Source organism: Cibotium barometz, chromosome 4, assembly GCF_041138505.1.
Source record: "Cibotium barometz isolate CiBa-2024 chromosome 4, ASM4113850v1, whole genome shotgun sequence".
NCBI classification, from domain to species: domain Eukaryota; kingdom Viridiplantae; phylum Streptophyta; class Polypodiopsida; order Cyatheales; family Cibotiaceae; genus Cibotium; species Cibotium barometz.
The window spans coordinates 63,549,039-63,573,433 of record NC_141049.1 but is presented as its reverse complement, the minus strand read 5'-3'; the positions used below and the strand labels follow the sequence as shown (position 1 = coordinate 63,573,433).

General features: G+C 45.8%; 1 protein-coding gene across 4 annotated transcripts in view; it reads right to left on the bottom strand.

The window, feature by feature from the left end:
* Positions 1-24,395, bottom strand: part of LOC147639494 (sugar transporter ERD6-like 4) — a 68,779-nt gene that overhangs the window by 43,669 nt on the left and 715 nt on the right. The window lies entirely within an intron of this gene.

The window sequence follows — 24,395 nt, the reverse complement described above, 5'->3', positions numbered from 1 at the left end:
GTCGGCTACAGCAGGTGCTTCAATCCATGGAGAGGCGCAGCCCGACCAGATGATTTTGTTGGAGTTCATGCCCAGTCGGCCGGTCCGACAGCAGTCGGCCAGCGTTGCAGTTGTCCAACATGCTTATAAAAGGGGCAGTGTGCTCATCATTGTAGACATTCAATCCTCTAGGGATTGGGTCCTTAGGGTCCTAGAGTAGGACAAGATTTTGGGTGTTTACCACCTTTTGTTTAAGGCAACCTATGGCTGTAGTGGAGGCACATTTTTGTACCATATTAATATACTGAATTTCCAGCACATCTCTCTCTCTCTCTCTACTCTCTCTCCATATCTGCATTTTGCATCAGCCTGTTTCCAGGAGTGTTTAGGGCTGAAAGAAGTCTCCCAGAGCTTCCGCATGTTACAGTGTTGCTTTGCAAGTCCACTCTTCACTAAAGTACGGCAAGACACCTTATAAGTGAGCTTGGTCATCCACACTTCATTAAAGATTGGGCGGATAGGTTATAAGTGTTGCAATATATCATCTCTAGATGGTAGGCCCTGTATATGCATATTTATTTAGGCATTTTTCCAAGTTTTTTATAGCATTTTTATGCTATTATGATGATGTCAGCTGGCCGACCAGCTCTCTTGAGGGGTATATAAGGGTTGTCCCCCTTTCCCCTCATTCCATCTCATTATTTTGCATCCACTTGAGATCATTAGCAACTGCTTCTGCTTCTTATCATTGTACAGTACCTACGCGCTTCCCTCGCACTCAGTTTTCAGCATTTACAGGTCTTGTACCTCGGCCTACACCTGTGTTTTCAATTGCTTTCACTTTCTTTCATGGTATCAGAGCAAAACGCTGACCTATGAACAAAAGAGAGCTGCGTTTTCTGTTTTGGAGCAGAGGCTTTGACAATTTGCTGCGTTTTCGGCAGATTTCAACGTGGAAGGTGCTGCGTTTTCTTCCAGGAGCAGAGGCTTCCTCGAGATTGCTGCGTTTTCTTCATTTGATGCTTGGGACTGTTGTATTTCTGAATTTTCAGCAAAGATTGCTGATTGGATTGCTGAAGCCCTCTTCTAGGTGCTGAGGACAAGAATCTACAGCTTGGAGAGATCTTCCTTCTTCCTCTCCTTTCAGTTTCCCACCCTCCCTCCCTTTCTTCTTGCTGTGCACAGCTTGAGAGGAGGATTTGCTGATTTTTTTTAATTCAGCCCCTTTCTTAAGAGAAGGTTTCTTGTCATAAGACATGGCTTCAAGAGATTTCTCTCCTGCTACTCCTACACTTTCTTCTCCAGTGCCCGGATCTCCCACCTAGTCTTTCTTGAGGCGGTTTGGATTCTTGGTGGTGATGGCTTCTGGAACCCTCCCCTTACTTCTACCAACTATCAGATTTGGTCATACTGGACTCAATTAACTTTGGAGGCGTCTTGTCTTTGGGTTGTTGTTGCTTCTCCTCGGTTATTGGATCATGTTTATCAAGGAGTTTACGATGCTTCTGCCAAAATGGTTATCATTCAATCTTTGTCACCTTCCATATAGGTGGAATTTTTATCTACTTCTTATGATGCCTCTCAACTGTGGCTTGAACTTCAAAGGCGGTATTCGGATTCGGGCATTGCCTCACATCGGATGAGGTTGAGGATCATCCACTGATTTCTTCCTCCATTAACATTGCAAATGATCATGCCTACCCTCTCCATGGTGTCATGTGCTAGTGTTGCCCATGGACATATCCTGAAGCTAGTCCAGCCAATGTAACCGCGGAAGCTCTAGGAGTCTTCTTTCAGCCCTAAACACCACTAAGAACATGCTGATGCAAAAATGCAGACAGAAGGGAGAGTAGAGAGAGAGAGAGAGAGAAAGAAAGAAAGAAAGAAAGATATATTAACGTCTGCAAAAGGCCAAAATTGGCCTATGAGACAAACAAGTAGTGAGAGAGAGAGAGAGAGAGAGAGAGAGAGAGAGAGAGAAATGCTAGAAATTCAGTATATTTCATATGGTACAAAAAGGTACCTTTCTACAGCCTTAGGCTGCCTTCGTACAAAAGGTGATAAACACCAAAATCTAGTCCTACTCTAAGGACCCATTCCATAGAGGAATGAATGAATAGAACAATGAGCACTTTGTACCTTTTATAGCCCCTTTGGAATATTGAAGTGCTGGCCGAGTAGCAGTCGGACTAGACCAAATAAAGAAAACGCTGAAGCGCCTGCCCTCCACCATGCAGCCGACAGGTCCTGTAATCAGCCGACAGGTCCTGTAATTCTTCTCCAAGTCCACACTAGCCAATCTGCACTCTGTGCTCCATGTCCTAGCTCTAATGGTCTTTTTCTTGGCTGCCCCTTCTGGATTAGCCTCTAAGAATGGTCATGGCATTTCTTGCACATGACAAGGGGCAGCCAGAAAAAGATGACTAGAACCAGGGAATTGGAGCATGTGCTGCTGTTTTGGGCAAGGAATTGACTGATTGGAGGACATGGAGTGCTGTCGGCCAGCATATGTAGGGATGATATCCAGTCGGCTGAAGCAAATAAAATATTGTGTCCAGAAAGCTGGCTAACCAGCAGTCGGCCAGATCTGATTGTCATATTCCATATGAATATACTGAATTTCCAGCTCTCTCTCTCTCTCTGCTCTCCCTTCTGTCTACGTTTTTTGCATCAGCATGTTCTAAGTGGTGTTTAGGGCTGAAAGAAGACTCTCAAAGCTTCCGTGTGTTACATTGGTATCAGAGCATCAGGTTCAACAAGGCTAAACACTGATTCAGTCCCATGTGATCGTGTACAAGTCCAAGGTACAAGAAAAGTGCACAGGTACGAAGCCCAAGGCAAGGAACACAAGATCGGGAAGAGCTCCCAGGAGGTTTGTTGGTGGTGTTCCACAAAGCCAAAGGGGATGGCAGTCCTGTGAGCCAAATTCCATCTCATGCAATTACCCTTCATGGAATTCCATCTCACAAAATTACCCTTCATGGAATTCCATCTCACGAAATTACCCTTCATAGAATTCCATCTCACGGAATTACCTCACGGAATTCCATTTCATGGCCTGCACTTTCACGAAAACACCATTTCACGGAATATCCCTTCACGGCTAAAAAAACCTGCAATCTCATGGGATTAGGCCATTTCACGGAATATCCCTTCACGACCAAAAAACCTGTAATTTCATGGGATTAGACCATTTCACGGAATATCCCTTCACGGCCAAAAAACCTGAAATTTCACGAGATTAGACCATTTCATGGAATATCCCTTTACGGCCAAAAAAACCTACAATCTCACGAGTTCAGGTTTCTCACGAATTACAATCTCACAACTTAAGAACCTGTACTTTCGTGATTTACGCCATATCACAGATTAAGCCATCTCACGCATCAACACCTTCCAGACAATCTTCAATCACCATTATATATTGTTAAGCTTATTTCTTACTATTCTTTTGGCTAAATTAATGTAGCAGTTGTTCCACGAGTACATAATCATACTCATGCACTGGAGAACAATTGCACCAAAGCCTTACCATCGACAACTTCTAGGTACATCCACCATTTATAGCAGCAGTGAGAACAAATTTATCAACTTCTTTTACATGATATGAGGAGTTGTTTACACATGTAATAATATTTCCCTGTAAAGCAAATTCAAGTGATGGGAACAAACTGCGATGAGAAGTAATGTGCTTACTAGTACCATTGTCAAAATACCAGACATGTACACCATGCATACATCCTTATGTGAAGGGTCGATGTTGGGGTGTGGAACTCAGGGTGGGATTGAGGGCGGGGGAACTACCTAATGATGGGTTGTGGAACCCAAGGCTTGATTCGCCCCAGAAGGGGACCCCATACATCATTGCCAAGCGTCAAAGAGCCATCCTTTCCTGCTAGGTTCCTAGAAGTGAGTCTGAAAGCACCGTCTTTGGAGGAGGACTAAGGCTCCATATTCTCTCTGCCGTCAAAATCTAGCCTGGGCTGTCAGACACACGATGAAGATCAAAGCCACAAGAGGTGACTCCAAGATATATATGAGATGTGACACTGTCCACTGAGTCTCCCATGTACGTGAATTGATGCCTGGATGCTACTGAGTGAGAAGCACTAGGATTATGACCTTGGTTTTCCAAAATTAACCATAGGGTCACGCTACTCACAAAAGATATTTAAGGTCTCGAAATGTCTCAGTATCCTCCCACCCCAATGTACTGGCACCGTGCATAAGCCACATGGCTATCCAGTGTGAAAGGACACTCCATCTATTGCTTTCTACTTTTATATTATTATTATGGATGGATATATGTCGAAGGTTGACTCCATCACCTCCACCAATTCTCACTGTCAACATCTGTGTACTCTGTCTATCTCCATCTCTCGGTGGCTGTGAGCTGAAACCCTAACTGTCTGGCTATGGCTTTCCAACAAACTCTTACTTGATGATGGGGTGTGAAACCGAAGGTGGGGAGGGACGGGACTTTATCTGATGATGGAATGTGGAACCCAAGGCTTGCTCCGAATCATGCAAGAGAACAACATAACCTGGAGCCTCTCAATCCTCTTCCAACCTCCATCTCTGTTCAAGAATAAGTTGATCTACATCCATCACTTAGTGTGTGTAATACACGGAAGCTCTGAGGGTCTTCTTTCAGCCCTAAACACTCCTAGCAACATGCTGATGCAAAACGCAAACATGAAGAGAGAGAGAGAGAGAGAGAGAGAGAGAGATGCTGGAAATTCAGTATATTCATATAGTACAAAAAGGTACTCAGTCCACAGCCCTACGCTGCCTTGTAAAAAAGGTGATAAACACCAAAATCTAGTCCCTACTTGGACCCTAAGTATCCAACTCCTAAGTGAGTTGAATGAATAGAATGAGGAACCTTTATGCCTATTTATAGGCCTTCAACAAGACTTGGCAAACTGACCGACTGCTGGTCGGCCAATCAACAGTTCACTAAATGCCAAAAGTACTACCCGATTGGGCTTCTTCATGTGCCATGATGCGCCTACAGCCGACAGCCTCCGAAAGTGCAGCCGCCGCCTCCGCTCAGGTACAACCGACAAACCATCTGCAGCCAACTGTCCTCCTTTATATCTAACGCAGCTGACAGGACATCCTTCCATCTATCTCCAAGTCCATACTGCCAAAAGTGCTATGTGCTCCATCATCTTGGTTCTACCTGATTCTCATACTCTTTATCTGGCTGCCTCTTCTGGACCAGCATCTAAGAATGTCCATGGCATCTTTCATGCACATGACATCCCCCTCTGCTAAACTTGATGACGGGATTCCAACCTGTTCTTGGATGACTGTCATCATCCCAATCTTTTCCCGAAGTCCCTCTATCCTTCCATCCCCGGCAACCCTTTTCTCTGAAAGCCCGGCACGGTCTCGAAAACCACTCTGCCTCTGAATAAGATCAATGCATTTGTTCCCTCCAGTCCCCAATCCATTCTTACCCTGACTTTGAACATGGTCTTGGTCTTCATTCCTGAGAAATGAGTCTGGCACTCACATCACCCCTTGGAGAATAATCCTCCCTTGGGACCGTTGCCCGAGAACCTATCTGGCTCACAGGACTGCCATCCCCTCTGGCTCTATGGAACACCACCAACAAACCTCCTGGGAGCTCTTCCCGATTCTGTGTTTCCTTGCCTTGGGCTTCGTATCCGTGTACTTTCTTGTACCTTGGACCTGTACACCATCATATGGGACTAATTCAGTGTTTAGCTTTGCTGAGCCTGATGCTCTGATACCAATGTAACACGCGGAAGCTCTGAGGGTCTTCTTTCAGCCCTAAACACTCCTAGTAACATGCTGATGCAAAACGCAGACATGAAGAGAGAGTAGAGAGAGAGAGAGATATGCTGGAAATTCAGTATATTCATATATTACAAAAAGGTACTCAGTCCACAGCCCTACGCTACCTTGTAAAAAAGGTGATAAACACCAAAACCTAGTCTCTACTTGGACCCTAACGATCCAACTCCTAAGTGAGTTGAATGAATAGAATGAGGAATCTTTATGCCTATTTATAGGCCTTCAACAAGACTTGGCAAACTGACCGACTGCTGGTCGGCCAGCCAACAGTTCACTAAATGCCAAAAGTATTGCCCAATTGGGCTTCTTCATGTGCCATGATGCGCCTACAGCCGACAGCCTCCTGAAGTGCAGCCGCCGCCTTTGATCACGTACAGCCGACTATCCTCCTTTATATCTAACGCAGCTGACAAGACATCCTTCCATCTATCTCCAAGTCCATACTGCCAAAAGTGCTCTGTGCTCCATCATCCTCGTTCTACCTGATTCTCATACTCTTTATCTGGCTGCCTCTTCTGGACCAGCATCTGATAATGTCCATGGCATCTTTCATGCACATGACAATGTGCGACATTGGATTTATTACATTTATGCTAAGAAGGGTATAGGCAAAGGTGTGAACCATGGGTTAGCTTGTAACCCGTGGTTATTGACTAGCATTAAGGCACCTCTTCTAGGTGGCAAGAGAGGGGCAAGTCAGCAAGTGGATGAGAGCTAGGCGCCTTCCTTCCATGAGCCTATAAAAGGAAGGTCTCAATACCTTCTCATGTGTGTGAGAGCTCTAGCATCTTTGTAAGTACATTGTGCTCAATCCAAGCTTTGTGTTACTTTGTGAAACCCTTGCTCTTATCACCATTATGCTCTTCTTTGAGTACTCTAACCATTCTATGTGTTAAGAAGCTCTAATGGTATGTGTGAGATCGTTATCATTGTTACTTAATGAGTATTCATTAGCATAATCATTGGTTGAGGCATTGCTTTGTGTTATTATAAGCTATCACATCATCCATATGTGATTAGTTCTATAGCTTAGTGGTTCTAACATTTGGTATCAGAGCTCCTTTCCATGGGAGTGTCCTTAATCATTTGATGAGATAAGGGATCTTCGTGTTTGTGGGCTGCTCTAGGTGAGTGTGTGTTTAGAAAGTCATCATTGAGTCCATGGCCCTCACCCACAGCCATACCACCACAAGAGGATCCAGGCCACCATCTCCCATCATCGCATGACCTTCTCGCGCCAGCTCAATTTTACCACCTTGAGCACCATGTCACAGCAGCCTATGAGGGATGTATTAGGGTGATGTGAGAGCTCTCTACTGATGTACCTAGGATGTGAGAGCTCTCTACTGATGTACCTAGATCAGATTTTATAGTTCTAGATTTTTGTTATCTTTCTTTATTACTATTTTGTACCCAGGATGATGTATCTCATGGATATGATGTAACCTTTTGGTCTCATAGGTCATTTTGGCCTTTTGAAGGCGTTAATACAACTTTCTTTCTTTCTCTTTTCTCGTTAGGAAGTGTGTCTGACACATTCTTGTGAAGCTTAGTATTGGTGAAGTCTAGTAAAGTCTTAATCATTTTTGCATGATCTTAATCTTCCCATCATTCTTGATAAAAGTCACCTTAACGTGTGAGAAATGAAATGAAATGAAATGTTATATTAACGTCTTCAAAAGGCCAAAGTGACCTATGAGACCAAAGTTACAACCATGTGACATCTGATACACTGTCTGGAAAAGAGAAAGAATTGAAGGTAAGTATCTAGCCCTACAATACATCAGTAGGGAGAATTCAGAATTTCTATGTGAGAAAGAGAGAAGCATTCAGCTCATTAAGAGTGTGTGTGAGTTTCCATTGATGAACTTAATTGTGAGAGAGAACTCTTGAATGAGAGGGAAAGAGAAGAAGCTGGAAATTTTGTGTATGGAGTGACAACTCACTCCCACTGATTGTGTATGGACCTGATCTCAGCCCCTTCTAGCGGTAGCAAAATCGCGCTTCCACATCTTTCAGCACTAAGTGTGGTTGAATCTCTATGGCATAAAGCTTATTCATGAGCTCAAAATCATTCATGGTATTTTGGGGATTCTTTTGATGAGCCCTTGTGTATAGTCGAATGATGGTTATATATGGATAATCCAGCATCTCCTGTGGGGAGAGTAAGGTCCTCAAAGCTTGTACATGATATTTTTCTCCTTGGGTGATAAAATACTCAAGAGGAGGGGGGGGGGGGGGGGAGGAAGGGAGGGAGGCGCCATTCCGACCTCTATGTGGTGTCAGCTGTACACATCTCTCTTTTACAATTTTGTGGATTAAGTGGTATATGTTTAAGGTTGTGGCCAATTTCAATGTTTAATTGCATTAATGGTAAGTGTTTTCAAAATCCCCAAGCCCTCTGGAAGTTGCACGTCAAGACTCACAGGCAATGGATGTCACTAGTTGGGCATTCTCTACACTTCTGGACCTATTGACAACCTCCACGGTGTGGACATAACACCTTTTGGCAGGGGACTTATGTCTATGCCAAGGGTCATGTGGACTAGCAAGGGATTGAGGTCTACACCAGGCGCCAGTAGGCTGGGAATTTTGGTCTGTGCCCATGTCTAGATTACGGTATTCCAATTGGCCTAGGGATGTAATGATGTAATGTCTATGCCCGGAATGATCGTGTGCTACAAGCTAAATGAAAAGGAGATTGACCAATACATTCTTGTGCATGACATACTTGCATGCCTGGAACTGTTTTCACATGAAATATGTTATTGCCTACAAGATCTATGCAGTGTTAGCTTCCCCGGGCCCTCCGAAAGTTGCACATCAAGACTCACAGGCAACAAATGTCAGTAGTTGGGCATTCTCTACGCTTCTGGACCTAAGGATGGGCTCCATGGTGTGAACATGACACCTTGTGGCATGGGACTTACGTCTACGCCAAGGGTCGTGTGGACTAGCAGGGGACTGATGTCTACACCAAGGGCCAGTATGCTGGATATGAGAGGCTGGGAATTTTGGTATGTGCCGCAAACTAGCTCAATCTTGAGCTTAACTTGTGAGGGGTAAGCGGTTGTTCCTCTGGTGCACTTCTCAACAGGTGTCATCATGCATTTTCTTCTCTAGCACATCAGAAGGGGTCTCCTATACATAGCAAAGAGAAGCTCCAAGAAGGTATAAGTCTACAAACCTCTTTTTGAGTTCTGTTCAACTCAGAGGTGGCCTCAATAATAGCAGTAGCGGTGCGTGATCATATGTAGCAGCATGGTCTCTGTGTATGACCGTGTAGCTCTCCTTGTCAAGATTGGCGCAGCAACCAGAGCTTGACTTTGGCCAACGCAAGCATTACTCTATGAAGCACAAGTCTAACTTCACCAACTGTGAAGTAGTCAAGCCAACGTGAAGAGCCTTGTGTGAAGAAGATTCTATCAGCGTACCCTCTAGATCTACCTGCAGCAAGCATGCGGCACACGTCCCGACGGATCTAACGACAACAAGCACATGGAGCATCGCATTCTCATCGGGATCCAACAAAGACTCGTTGGCAAGAGGTGGCAATATTACTAATTTGAGTAATACCTCACGTGATGCAGCTTCAATACACCATCTCTTGCCAGCAACGACTTACTATTTTGGGCACCAAAGGTTTAATAACCTTAAGAGTCTGACAAGAGGTGGTTCACATGCTCTTGTGTTAACACTCGTTTATGTGATAATTTCTATGCTAAGTGATCTAGCAAACCTGCACGTGAAGCATTCTTCACTTAGTGGTGTGAAAAACATTTAGAAAAATCATGGCTTTTGTGAGAAAATCTCTTTTGTAAGTCCTATCACTATAAAGGACCCCTTGCCATTGTGTATGTCATGCCAAGTTTAAGCCACAAGATGTCATGGCCTTGTGAAAATGGAACAGCACAAGTGTGGGCATGGTGGTTGCTGAGCAAAATATTAAAAGATTCACATTTGGGGTGCCCGGACAAATGAAATGATGTGTGGACACTTCAGATGTGAAAGGGGGGACCAAGACATTAATGTTTTTAATGTTTTATTGATGGTTGCCCCTAGGCCTTAGTGGCCCCTAGGGAACTTTAATGTTTATTAAAGTTGGGGCCCTAGGACATTTTTGGGGAGAGGCCACTCCACTTTTGGAGTTGCATGCCTCTCTCATCTCTCTCTCTCTCTAGCTTTTTGGGAGGCGTGTAACATACGTGCAAGTTTGAAGCATGGAGAAGAGGAGAAGCAAGTTTTGCTGCTGTTTTTGCTGCTGATTGCTATGCAAAGCAGGCCATACAGTCCACGTGTGCAGGCCGTACAGTCCAGGTGGAATTTGCTCGTACACAGAACTGCTGCTGCTACTGGTGCAGGCTGCGCTGACAGTAGCTGAAGACGGGTACAGAACTGCTGCTGCTGGTACAGTTGTACGGACAGCTGTACGGGCAGGGCAGGTGCTGGCGACGCTGGACAGAACAGGTACAGGCTGCGCTGACAGTAGTTGGTACAGTCGGGTACAGAGGTCGATTTCATGCAGCACAGGCAGGTACAGCTGCCACGTGTACTGCTGGAACAGGCTGCACGGATAGGAACAGTACTGAATTACTGGTCTATACAGGCAGGTACAGCACCTACAGTTGCAAATAGAGCTTTTCCAAAGCTTGGTTGGTGCGATAGTCAAGTGGTTGCAGGGGAAATAGTACAGACAGTCGTTGTCAAGTGCAAACTGGTACGAACTATTCCACGGGTGCAGAACCACGTGCTGACTTGGTAAGCTTTGAATTTGTTCATCTATCTTTCTTTCCATTGGCTTATGCCTGCTGTAGATTTGTGCTATCTGGCCCCTTGTGAGAGGAGGGGTATGGCAGATTGAAAAGGGTGGAAACAGAGATTGGACAGTGAATGTATGTTTGTGCTGAGTTGTGGAATCATGTGCATGAGATATGCCAGATGTATGCTCAAGGTTGTCCTGCTGAATGGTCTTGGCTGATCAGAGGGAAGCACAGAGTGTTGCTTTGAGACACAGATCTGTGTGTGTGAATCCTCTGTGCATGAGATATACCAGATGTATGCTCAAGGTTGTCCTGTTGAATGGTCTTGGCTGATCAGAGGGAAGCACAGAGTTGCTTTGAGACACAGATCTGTGTGTGTGAATCCTCTGTGCTAAGAGGTATTGTGGGCTGCCAGATTGGACATACAGGTGTATTCTCTTGGCTGGTTTTGTTGTACTCAGTCTTACATATTTTTGAAATTGAATAAAGAAATACCGCAAGGGGCGCCAAGCTTTGGGGCCAACAAGTGTCGGTTTTATTTCAGATTTGGAGCACTCTAGCTCCAATCGAATTTGTTTTCATATCTGGACTACAAGTGGAAGGGTGACTGCTAGTCTACCGCACTTTGGTTTCTACCAGAGGCCAGTTTCAAGGTTGCGTTGCCCGGGACATCGTCGACTTTCTCAAGGAGGCGAGTCCGTGGTTGCTCTGGTTGGGACATCGTCGACTTTCTCAAGGAGGCGAGCCCGTGGTTGTCACATCAAAAGCTTCAACATGAGGAAAGTGAAAAGGAAGTGTAGGAGACAGTGCAGGGTTGTGTGTCTTTGCCTATATGAGATGAAGAGCAAGAGCTGAAGATGAAGCTCAGGAGAAAAGACACCAAGAACAAGAAGCAGTTGAAGTGTTATGGTGCAAAACATTCGATAGTTTGTCACCGGTCGTATCTTCATAGAGGCTTCATGGGTCGGAAGACAGTTTCTTTCTATGTTTAGCAGTGGTGATCTACTATGCTTCATCGAGGACTTGTGCTTACCACTTGGGTGGAGTGCAAGCAAGTTTTGGGTGCCTGAGGATGTATCAGATGAGGCTCAGACAGAAGCGGAGGAACTTGACGAGGTTCCTATTCCCGAGCAGATATTGGCACATAAGGAAAGAAGGGTACAAGGTAAAGTTTCCCGTCGCTATCTTGTGAAGTTCACGAACTGTTCACTGATGGATGCGAAATGGATGGAGGAGGGTGACTTAGCAAATTCACCTCAAGATTTGCAGCTTTATCTTGATGCCTTTGAGTTGGAGTCGACTCTTGTTACGGCTCATTCAGGTTCAGCAGAGCATAGGTCTGGAGCATTGCCTGATGCTAAAGAGGGGGGTAGCACCTCCGCTCCCTTGTTACAGACAGGCTCACTTGTCATCTAGGAGTCGCTTGGTGACATCTTTGTATTCACCCGAAGGTACTGAGGCTAACAGTACATCTGCTCATGGGACTTCTATGATCTTGTGTTCTAGACACATGAGATGATGGTTGAGTATGGTTCACAGTCGCGCGCACCTTGAACTATAACTGCAACTATGGATAACTCTATGGAGGGCATAATTCTTGCAAGCAGTCCTAGAGTTGGTTTGGTTCATATATGGATTGAACTCTATTTGTGCATGTATGCATACACTTTTTGTGGTATTATTGTATTCTGGTGCCATTGGATCCTGGTACCATTGAGAATACATTGGGTAATACTTTGGATTGTTCGTGTGCTGCATGTATATTGGTATGATACATCAAGTGCTTTATTATGTTCATGGATGCACCACTGGGTGTGACTCCTGCGGGATGGCCATGAGACATATGTGGGAAGTACTTAGTGGATGTAGTATTTGGATGCATTGAATGCTTTCATATGCTCATGTTGTACCATCAGTCGTGGGTCCTGCAGGATGCCCATGGGCATAAGGCTTGCGAGCAGCCCTTAGACTGTTACTCTAGAGTAGGTAGAGCAACTTGAGGAGCATATTGTTTGCGAATGCATATGTGTGTCATGCATTCATGCATATGTGTGCCATATGTAGAATGATGCATGGTTTTGTTTTTGGCTAACACAGTTAACGTGTTTCCACTTGGTTTTAGACTTTTGCTGTAGGTTCTGAAGGAACAAGCAAGAGTTGTTTGTCACTTTGACGTGACGGTATGACCTTATTGTGCAAGATGATTTTTTTTTTCATCACCCAGATGCACTTGAGGGCCATTGCTTTTGTCGTATGGGGAGTCTTTGCTCATAAGATGCCTTACTGTGCCATTGAGTGCAATCGAGGACGCTTGCTCTTTTTCAAGAGGGGGGTATGTCATGGCCCCGTGAAAATGGAACAGCACAAGTGTGGGCATGGTGGTGGTTGAGCAAAAATATTAAAAGATTCACATTTGGGGTGCCCGGACAAATGAAATGATGTGTGGACACTTCAGATGTGAAAGGGGGGACCAAGACATTAATGTTTTTAATGTTTTATTGATGGTTGCCCCTAGGCCTTAGTGGCCCCTAGGGAACTTTAATGTTTATTAAAGTTGGGGCCCTAGGACATTTTTGGGGAGAGGCCACTCCACTTTTGGAGTTGCATGCCTCTCTCATCTCTCTCTCTCTCTAGCTTTTTGGGAGGCGTGTAACATACGTGCAAGTTTGAAGCGTGGAGAAGAGGGGAAGCAAGTCGACTGGTTTTTGCTGCTGTTTTTGCTACTGTTTCTTGTGCAAAGCAGGCCGTACAGTCCACGTGTGCAGGTCGTACAGTCCAGGTGGAATTTGCTCATACAGAATTGCTGCTGCTGCTGGTACATGCTGCGCTGACAGTAGCTGAAGACGGGTACAGAATTGCTGCTGCAGGTTCTGCTGCTGGTACAGTTGTACGGACAGGGCAGGTGCTGGCGGCGCTGGAAAAGGCAGGTGCTGGCAGCGCTGGACAAAACAGGTACAAGTTGCGCTGACAGTAGCTGGTACAGTTGGGTACAGAGGTCGATTTCAGGCAGCACAGGCAAGTACAGCTGCCACGTGTACTGCTAGAACAGGCTGTACGGATAGGAACAGTACTGAATTACTGGTCTATACAGGCACGTACAACACCTACAGTTGCAAACAGAGCTTTTCCAGAGCTTGGTTGGTGCGATAGTCAAGTGGTTGCAGGGGAAACAGTACAGACAGTCGTTGTCAAGTGCAGACTGGTACGAACTATTCCACGGGTGCAGAACCACGTGCTGACTTGGTAAGCTCTGAATTTGTTCATCTATCTTTCTTTCCATTGGCTTATGCCTGCTGAAGATTTGTGCTATCTGGCCCCTTGTGAGAGGAGGGGTATGGCAGATTGAAAAGGGTGGAAACACAGATTGGACATTGAATGTATGTTTGTGCTGAGTTGTGGAATCATGTGCATGAGATATGCCAGATGTATGCTCAAGGTTGTCCTGCTGAATGGTCTTGGCTGATCAGAGGGAAGCACAGAGTGTTGCTTTGAGACACAGATCTGTGTATGTGAATCCTCTGTGCTAAGAGGTATTGTGGGCTGCCAGATTGGACATACAGGTGTATTCTCTTGGTTGGTTTTGTTGTACTCAGTCTTACATATTTTTGAAATTGAATAAAGAAATACCGCAAGGGGGCCAACAGGTGTCGGTTTTATTTCAGATTTGGGGCACTTTAGCTCCAATCGAATTTGTTTTCATATATGGACTACAAATGGAAGGGTGACTGCTAGTCTACCGCACTTTGGTTTCTACCAGAGGCCGGTTTCACAAGATAAAACCAAAAAAACCAAAAAATCAAGCAAGCCTCACTACTATTACTTCACAAAAAATATGAGATTTTTAGAATTCTCGAGTAGAAATATACATTTGTATGGTGAGAGTGTTAGAAGTCATCTCCTGTCTTAATCAGACACCAGGGCCTCTATTGTGGGTGTGCCCGTCCTGTATAGGTGTTTTATCATTTTTCCTCACTCCCCGTATTTTTTCCCCATTTTTTTCCATTTTTCCATGCTATGGATTGATGCCACATGTTGGCAGGAGCCCCTGGTGCTGGCCGACTGCACCTCATGTGCTCCTGGTGGCTGGCCGACTGCCTATGCTACAGTCGTGGAGGTGCTGATGCTGGCCGACCTGCTTTCTACAGTCGTGGAGACATTTTCTGCTGGCCGACTTTTTTATGCAGTCCTGGAGAGCCCTCAAGCGCTGGCCGACTGCATCCATGGGGCATATAAATAGGCCCCATGCTCCTCACCATTTTCTCATTCAGTTTTGTATGGGATCTTGTGTATAGAGAAGAGTTTACACGCCCATCTCTTAGTGTCTCTTGTGCTGTCTATTTTCTGCACTCTACTTGCTCTTGTGGACCCAAGTTTGGTTATCATTTCCACTGCGTATTTTGACATGGTATCAGAGCCCTAGGCTCTTGATAGATCTTGGAAGTTTTCTGAGTAAGAGGCGGATAGTTAAGTTGCTGATTGGTGGACTGTTTTGGACTGCTCAGAAAGAGAAATCGCAAGAGTAAGGCAGGCTAAGGTGCTGGACAGCCACTTGCAAGTTTAAAGTTTTTTTTTCCCACCCACCCACCCTTTTTCAGTTTAATCCCGGCGATGGCAGATTTGTTAGAGATGGCTGAGAAGCACGTGAAGATCCCGACTCTCCCCACGTTCCCTGTGGACAGTCAGTTGGACAGGAACAATTACGGCATCTGGAAGGTTATGATGGAGTCTTGTGCTGGAGTCATATGACCTTGCTAATTTCATCGTCATCGGGGTTCCACGGCCGGAAGCAGAGGAAGGGGAGTTACTGTCGATGAAGAAGGACCGAGAGGCACAGGCACACATGTAGGGTCTGGTCATTTATTTTCCTCAACTGCACACCACAAGTTTATCAATCATGTAAAGCACATGACGCTGGCCAGAGGCATATGGCAACACTTGGCTTCTCTTTATAACAGGGTATCACCCATGAAGAGGATCTCCTTGGAAGTGCAGACGCGAGTTATGCACCCTGCAAAGTCCTCGACGATGCGGGAACACATTAACAAGCTGCAGGCCCTTCAGCAAGAAGTCCTCCAGGCTGGGAAGGAGATATCATCTGAAGACATGGCCATCACTTTGCTGTCCCACTTGCCTACTCAGTATTCTGCTTTCTACTCATTGATTACGAGTGGCAGGCTCAGCACCATTACCTGGGAGGAGCTTGTGCCAATGGTCTTGGACCAGAAGGAACGTTTCACGAACCCTCCTCACAGCGGCGGTTCGGAGGCCTTAACTGGCCAACGATCGAAAGGCCGGAATAACAACAAGGGCAAAGGGAAGGCTTCACCGGAGAAGTCTTCTGAGAAGAAGCCTGACTCAGAACGAGAGAAGCTGAAGGCCGAAAGATCCTGCAATGATTGTGGCGAGAAAGGCCACTATTGGAGGAAGTGTCCTAAGCAGACTGGGAAGAGTGCTAATTCCTCAGCCTCAGCTGCAAAGACTCCTGCATTTGTGCACTTAGAGATGATGGACTCCGACGCTTCATCATCTTCAAGCGAGGAGGCAGTTGGCTTCACCGCGAAGGATACCCGGGAATGGATTCTTGACAGTGGTGCTTCCAGGCATATGACTCCGTCCCGTGACTTCTTTTTGGATCTGAAACGGCAGTCACGTCGCATCTTTATTGGCGACAACTCCACTATTCCGATACATAGTGAGGGCCGAATGGAGATTATTCCGGACGGCAAGGGGGACAAGCATGCTTCCCGTGTTCTTTATGTCCATGCTCTGGGTTTTCATCTTCTGTCAATGCATGAAGTATGCAAGACTGGCTTTTGGGTGGAATTTGAGGAGCATTCAATTGCTCTATGGGACCGTGAGACTGGCCAGGTTGTTTGGGAAGGCGGTGTGGAGAATGGTATCTACAAGCTCTCTGCACTCTCCTCGTTGACATGTTCTCAGGTTGGAGATTTGTGGCACTTTCGTTTTGGCCACTTAAATGTGGATGCATTGCGGCGAGCTTTCCGAGACCAGATCGTGGTTGGCTTGCCAGATATTGGCAGTAGGCAAGGGCGTTGCAGTTCTTGCATACGTGGTAAGCAGCACAGGGAATCCTTTCCGAAGCACGCTTCCAGGCGGGCTTCGAAACCATTGGAGTTGATTCACACTGACTTGTGTGGACCTCAGCAGACACCATCTTTGGGAGGCTCTCTCTACTTTATGCTGCTTGCTAATGACTGTACCAAATTCACGTGGGTCTACTTTCTTTCCCAGAAGGACCAAGCTTTTGCACGGTTCAAAGAAAGAGTCTGGATTTCAGGTAAGAATCTCAGGGCTCACAAAGGAGATGAATTCTCCTTGACTATATTTCTCAGATTTTGTGCAGATCATGGCATCAAAAGGGAACTGGCCAATACAGGCTCACCTTCGGAGAATGGAGTTGTAGAACGCAAGAACAGGACTGTGGTGGAGATGGCGAGGACCATGCTGGAGCATCGTGATCTTCCTCGTCCACTTTGGGGAGAGGCTGTGGCAACGGCTGTCCATACCCTCAACCGATCTCCGACAACTTCAGTACCTCATATGACTCCATTTGAGGCATACTTTGGCAAGAAACCTGATGTCTCGCACTTCCGTGTTTTTGGGAGTGATGCGTATGTACATATTCCGAAGAAGCAGAGGGGGAAGCTTGACTCCAAGTCACGCAAGCTTGTATTTGTGGGGTATAATTCTCTTTCCAAGGAATACAGATTGTATGATCCAGAAAGGAACGAGATTGTTGTCAACCGGGATGTGGTCTTTAACGAGCATGTTCCAGTATCCACTGTCGAGGAGCCACCACTTCTTGGAGATCCAGAGGAGTCTGATGATGATTCCTAGACCATTATTCCACTTGATCAACCTCAGTCAGTACAGGAGGTTGAGCCCGCAGCTGGAGTAGAGCCCCCGCGACCACAGGAGGCTCCACGATCTGTTCGAGTACCTAGGTGGTTGTTAGACACCCTTCGGGAGTCAAGTGTCACGGAGTTACCCTTCGAGTGGACCACAGAGGACGGCCCTCGAAGATCACACAGAGTCCGAGATAAAAGTAATACAACGGAGCTTCTTCAGGTAAACTATGCTCTGATGTCTCTTATTATGCGAGACAAGGAGCCCACTTCCGTCAAGGAAGCCCTCTCACAGAACACTTGGAGGAAAGCCATGCAGGTGGAACTGGATGCCATCGAGAAGAACAAAACATGGGAGTTGGTAACGAGGCCGTCGAAACGGTCAGTCATTGGTGTCAAATGGGTCTTTAAGACCAAATATGCGTCTGATGGGTCAGTGGACAAACACAAAGCCAGACTTGTGGCTAAAGGTTATGCTCAGCGGCCAGGCACGGATGTCAACGATTCGGACCGTTCTTGCCCTTGCTTCTTCTCAGAGATGGCCCGTGTATCAAATGGATGTAAAATTTGCGTTCCTTAATGGTGACCTGCAGGAGGAGGTGTATGTTGAGCAGCCTCCGGGCTTTATTGTTCAAGGATCAGAAGGGATGGTTTACAGGTTACGTAAGGCCTTGTATGGTCTTAAGCAGGCTCCCAGGGCTTGGAATTAGAAGATTGATTCCTTCTTTGTTCGGACTGGATTTCATAGATCGGTTGCAGATCCTAACCTGTATCTCTTTCGGGAACGCGACATGGTCATGATTATCATCCTTTATGTAGATGATCTCATTCTCACTGGCGGTCATGTGGAGCACATTGGTGTGACGAAGGCTGCCTTGTCAAAGGAGTTTGAGATGACCGACTTAGGCTTACTCCACTTCTTTTTGGGATTGGAGATCTGGCAAACCTAGAGGGGGTTTTTTGTCTCTCAGCAGCGGTATGTTCATGAGTTGCTTGAGGCCTTTGGGATGGAGAACTGCAAGCCTATTACTTCGCCGATGGACCCAAACACAAAGTTAACCGTTACTGATCCTTGTGAGCCAGTTGATGCCTCGCAGTACCGGAAGTCGGTTGGTTCGCTGATCTGGTTGCTGAACACCAAATTGGACTTGAGCTTCTCCGTGGGACTGTTGAGCTCTTTTATGCAGACGCCATTGAAGTCTCATTGGGACGCAGGATTGCGGATCTTGCGGTATCTGCAGAGCACGAAGGATCTAGGACTCTTTTACACAGGAGGGGATGGTGTCAAACTCCAAGGTTGGAGTGACTCAGATTGGGGAGGAGATCCAGACACGAGGAGATCTACTTCAGGATACAGTTTTACCCTCGGGTCAGGAGCAGTTTCTTGGAGCAGCAAGAGGCAGCCAACTACTGCCCTCTCTTCGATAGAGGCAGAGTAACGGGCTGCTTGTGGTGCTGCTTGCGAGGTTGTGGGGCTGCGGGGGCTGCTAGGCGAGATTGGGTTTCCACAGTGCAATAACCAGAGTTGTATAGCTATTGCTCGGAACCCGGTCTTCCATGCCCGGACCAAGCACATAGAGATACAGTATCACTTTGTATGTGAGAAGATCTTGGCTGGTGACATCTTGCTACTTTATTGTTCGACGAAGGACAATGCGGCGGACCTCTTCAACGGACCTCTTCACGAAGTCTCTACCTAAGGCTACGCTCAGGCGGCACTCCAACTCCCTTGGGTTGATTGCGCAGCCAGGAGCTGAGAGGAGGTGTTAGAAGTCATCTCCTATCTTAATCAGACACCAGGGCCTCTGTTGTGGGTGTGCCCGCCCTGTATAGGTGTTTTATCATTTTTCCTCACTCCCCGTATTTTTTTCCCATTTTTTTCCATTTTTCCATTTTGTGGATGGATGCCACATGTTGACAGGAGCCCCTGGTGCTGGCCGACTGCACCTCATGTGCTCCTGGTGGCTGGCCGACTGCCTATGCTGCAGTCGTGGAGGTGCTGATGCTCGCCGACCTGCTTTCTACAATCATGGAGACATTTTCTGCTGGCCGACTGCTTTATGCAGTCGTGGAGAGCCCTCAAGCGCTGGCCGACTGCATCCATGGGGCATATAAATAGGCCCCATGCTCTCATTCAGTTTTGTACGGGATCTTGTGTATAGAGAAGAGTTTACACGCCTATCTCTCAGTGTCTCTTGTGCTGTCTATTTTCTGCACTCTACTTGCTCTTGTGGACCCAAGTTTGGTTATCATTTCCGCTGCGTATTTTGATAGAGAGAACTTGGTGAAGCTGACTGAGTCACATCTTTGTAAACCCTCCAGCTACAAAGAGCTCGGCATACACAAGAGAGAGACTTTGTGGTGACATCTTGAAATAATGTCAAGTCAACATAAACATTTCTTTCATAGAAATGACCGTTTTGATGGCTCAAAATACCATACTTGGGCAATCAAAAAGAAAATGGCCCTCATAGATAAAGATCTATGGAGTATTGTGAGTGAGACCGAAAGAAAACCTATAGCAAGGAACCCGAAGACAATTCATAAATGGGAAGACAATGATGCCAAAGCTTGCGGAAGCTTCGGGTGAGATTGGTAACTTCAATACTCAGAAATCAGCACACTTTTTGTGACGAAAATGTAACATGCGGAAGCTCTGAGAGTCTTCTTAGAAGGGAGAGTAGAGAGAGAGAGAGAGTTGGAAATTCAGTATATTCATACAGTACAAAAATTACCTAAATCTACAGCCATGGACTGCCTTCATGAAAAGATGTAAACACCCACAACAGTCCTACATAAAGGACCCACTCCATAAGGGAGTGAATGAATACATCAATGAGCAAACATGCCTTTACATAGGCTCTTGGACACTTGGAGTGCTTGCCGACTGCTGGTTGGCCAGCCGGCTGGTCGTATTCTCCACAAATGCAACTACGACCTGTTCCCTTGCAACCGACAGTCCATTGGTGCAACCGACTGCATCCAACAGGTCAACCATGTCCTCCAAGTCCAACACTAGCCAAACAGCATAACATGCTCCTAAATTCTGGTTCTAATCATCTTTTTCTAGCTGCCCCTTCCGGACTAGCTTCAGGATATGTCCATGGGCAAAACTTGCACATGACAGAAAATAACGCACGAAACTGAATGTAGATGTGCAAAAAATAGAGAGAGAGAGAGAGAGAGAGAACACAATATTGGGTCCTGAATAGCCTCTGTAGGGTTCCCACCACGGATGGTGTATTTGCTTTTATTAGAATGATGCAAAACTGAAATAATAGACTAAACCTGAACCTTCTTGGGAGAGGAGAATCCTCTACCGTTGACCTTCAATCCTTCACCCTTTGCATTAGCTTCTCCATGGCTGTCATGGCCCCTTGATTGGCTTCAGCACTTACTGAAATATGAGATAGATGGGACTGATTATGCTTTGGGTTTATATACCCCACTCTAATGCTGGTCGGCTGGTTTTATCCAAGTCGACTAACTGAAAAAGCCTCACGATTGGTTTAAAGTAGCATTTAATGCTAATAAACATGCGTGTTTTCACACCTATGCTACTAGACACTTGCGCAGGCTGTTGGACAACCTTCTGGGCTCTAGCCACCTGCAGTCCAGGCCGCCCTATGGGCTAGCCAACTGGCTAGGCTGACCCAAGGCAAGTCGGCTGCCTGGCCAAACCCTCTTGGGCTGGCCAACAGCTTGACCAGCCCTTCCTTGGGCTGGTGGGCAAGCCATGGACCCCTTGGGGTGGCCTAAGGCCTATCCCCTGCCCAAACATCGGGTATAATCTCCTTTCTAGGGTAGGCCTAAGGGATACCCCCTTCTACATGCAACTTACTTAGCTGTCTGGCATCTAGCCACATACCAAACACACAAAGCAACCGACATCATTCCAGAGGGAGACTCACAATGCGGACTGGCACTGTTTCATGTGCACGACAATGCACACCTAACCTTGGACGCATGTGCAGGACAATGCACACCTGACCTCGGACGAATGGAGTGGAACCCTGGTTGACTCGTCCAGGACTAGGCTCACATGGGACCAGTTTTTCACCCCAAGTCCTGCACCTTCTTGTGCAAATATGTCTAAGTGACATCCAAGTGCAGGATGCACGTGACATGCCAAAGCTTTGTCATTCATCATTAGTAGTCTTAGTGACAATCAGATACATCAGGTTAGCTCAGCGTCTAGTGCACATAAAGGTTGGCTAACACTGAAAGCTATCTTTAGTCAAACCAATGATGCGGCACGTCTGTTTCTCAGAAAGCGTCTTTAGAGGTTAGAAAAAGCTAGAGAAAGCTTAAAAGACAACAATTGTAATTCACATGAATGATCTTACGTGTCTAATCAACCAGCTCTCTGGAGAAGGTGTTTCCATTTCAGAAGAAGAAGCTGATTTTGTACTTTTATGCAGCATGCCTCCAACATTTGAACAGTGTGTTTCTATCATTTCCAATCAACCCAACCTCACACTTATCTCAGCAACATCATCTCTAATTTTAGAAGAAATGAGAACGAAGACAAGTTCATCATCTCAAATTGCACATCTCTTGGGAGACCAAGATTTAACTACAAATCAAGATAAAAACAAGACTCCAAGAATCTGCTATTATTGCAAAAAAAAAGAGACATATGATCAAAGATTGCAGGAAGAAGAAGAAAGATGAAAAGAAAGGTAACTCTACCGAAGACAAAGACAAAGCCAAATCTGAGGAGGAGGTTAACATGGTCGAATCTGATTGGGCTTTTTTGTTCCTTTGTGGTAAATTTTCTTTATGATACTATGTGACTGTGTGACTCCATGATCTACACACCCTGCGTGGTATGTATGCAGATCAAGAGAGGGTGTTGAAGAATAAGCTGATCTACATTTATCACTTAGTATGTCACATTGGATTTAATACATTTATGCTAAGGATATAGACGGAGGTGTGAACCATGGGTTAACTTGTAACCCATGGTTATTGACTAGCGTTAAAGACACCTCTTCTAGGTAACAAAAGAGCGACAAGTGGATAAGGGAATGAGAGCTAGATGCCTTCCTTCCATGAGCCCATAAAAGCTGGGTCTCAACACCTTCTCATGTGTGTGAGAGCTCTAGCATCTTTGTAAGTACTTAGTGCTTAATCCAAGCTTTGTGTTACTTTGTGAAACCCTTGCTCTAATCACTATTAAGCTCTTCTTTGAGTACTCTAACCATTCTATGTGTTAAGTAGCTCTAATAATGTGTGAGATCTTTATCATTGTTACTTAATGAGTATTCATTACCATAATCATTGGTTGAAGCATTGCTTTGTGTTGTTATAAGCTATTACATCATCCATATGTGATTAGCTCTATAACTTAGTGGTTCTAACAATCTCCACCAATTCTCACTGTCAACATCTACTTCATGAGTATTCATTAGCATAATCATTGGTTGAAGCATTGCTTTGTGTTGTTATAAGCTATTACATCATCCCTATGTGATTAGCTCTATAACTTAGTGGTTCTAACAATCTCCACCAATTCTCACTGTCGACATCTGTGCTCTGTCTATCTCCATCTCTCTATGGCTGTGAGCTGAAACCCTAACCGTCTGGCTGTGGCTTTCTAGCAGACTCTTACATGATGATGGGGTGTGGAACCCAAGGTGGGGGGGGGGGGACTCTGTCTGATGATGGGGTGTGGAACCCAAGGCTTGCTCCGAATGATGTGAGAGAACATCATTAACCTAGAGCCTCTCAATCCTCTTCCAATCCTCGTCACCAAGATTCACCCCAGAAGGAATCCCCATACATCACCGCCAGTGCTACCAAGTGTCAAAGAGCCATGCTTTCCTCCTACATTCCTAGAAGTGAGTCTGAAGGCACCGTCTCTGGAGGAGGACTATGGCTGCATATTCTCTTGGTCAATCTAGCCTGAGGTGTCGGACACATGGTGAAGATCAAGCCACAAGAGGTGACTCGTATTAAAGATTATGACCTTGGTTGTCCAAAGTTAACCGTAGGGTCCCGCCACTCACAAAAGGTATGTAACGTCTCCAAATGCCTCTGTATCCTCCCACCCCAATGTACTGGCACCCTGCATAAGCCACAAAGCTACCTGAACTACCTTTTCATCAACACATGCTCATAGTAAAGGTAGCTAGTTTCTTTTTCGGGTTTTTTCAGTTTTCCCATCGGTCAATATTTTCATGGAGCTATTGTATTACTCTTTGGTCTCATGGACCCTTTAGGCCTTTTGAAGATGCTAATATATCTTTCTTTCTTTCTCTCTCTCCACTTCCTCTGCAAACCCCGGCCTCCTCCTCCAAACTGTAGCACTGCTTTTTCTCACACCTTGGTGGCATTTATGGCCGAAGCATGAGTAATATGTTTGATAGTTATTTGCCATTTTGCACAACGGCTGCCCTAACCCACACATGTGCTGACTATATGGATTGCCAAGTCATCAACTGTATGGTCATCAGGTTGCTGCTGTGCGGATTTGTAGGTGCACTGTTGCTGCTGTATGCAATGTGTCCACTGCCACCTGCTGTGCAGAAAAAGCTGTATAGACAGTCCCATTGCCCACTGAGCGAGCTGTAGTTGTTTGGACCGATCAATGGCTACTACGGTCAAACCCAGCAGCTAATGCCATGAGTGTGCAAAAATCACCTCACAATTGAAGGGATGTACAGAAACCCACATCTACACACTTGCATGAGGAGATTCACATTCTCTAGCCATGGCAAATTTAAATTTCAATAAATGCGGGGAAGGTGCATGCTGAAAAGTGAGTGGAGGAGGTTGTACGGCCGCGGTCCCAAGCTACCTGTTGTGTCTATTCCGGGGTGCCATGCCTGGTTCAATTACAGCTGCTTCCTGTATTTTGTGGGGCCACTCAAATGCCCAGATCTGTTTGGTCTGTGCCTAGCTGCTCTCTTATCGCTGTGCTTGCGCTGCCCTTCAAACCAAGGCTCACAATAAAGGGCTT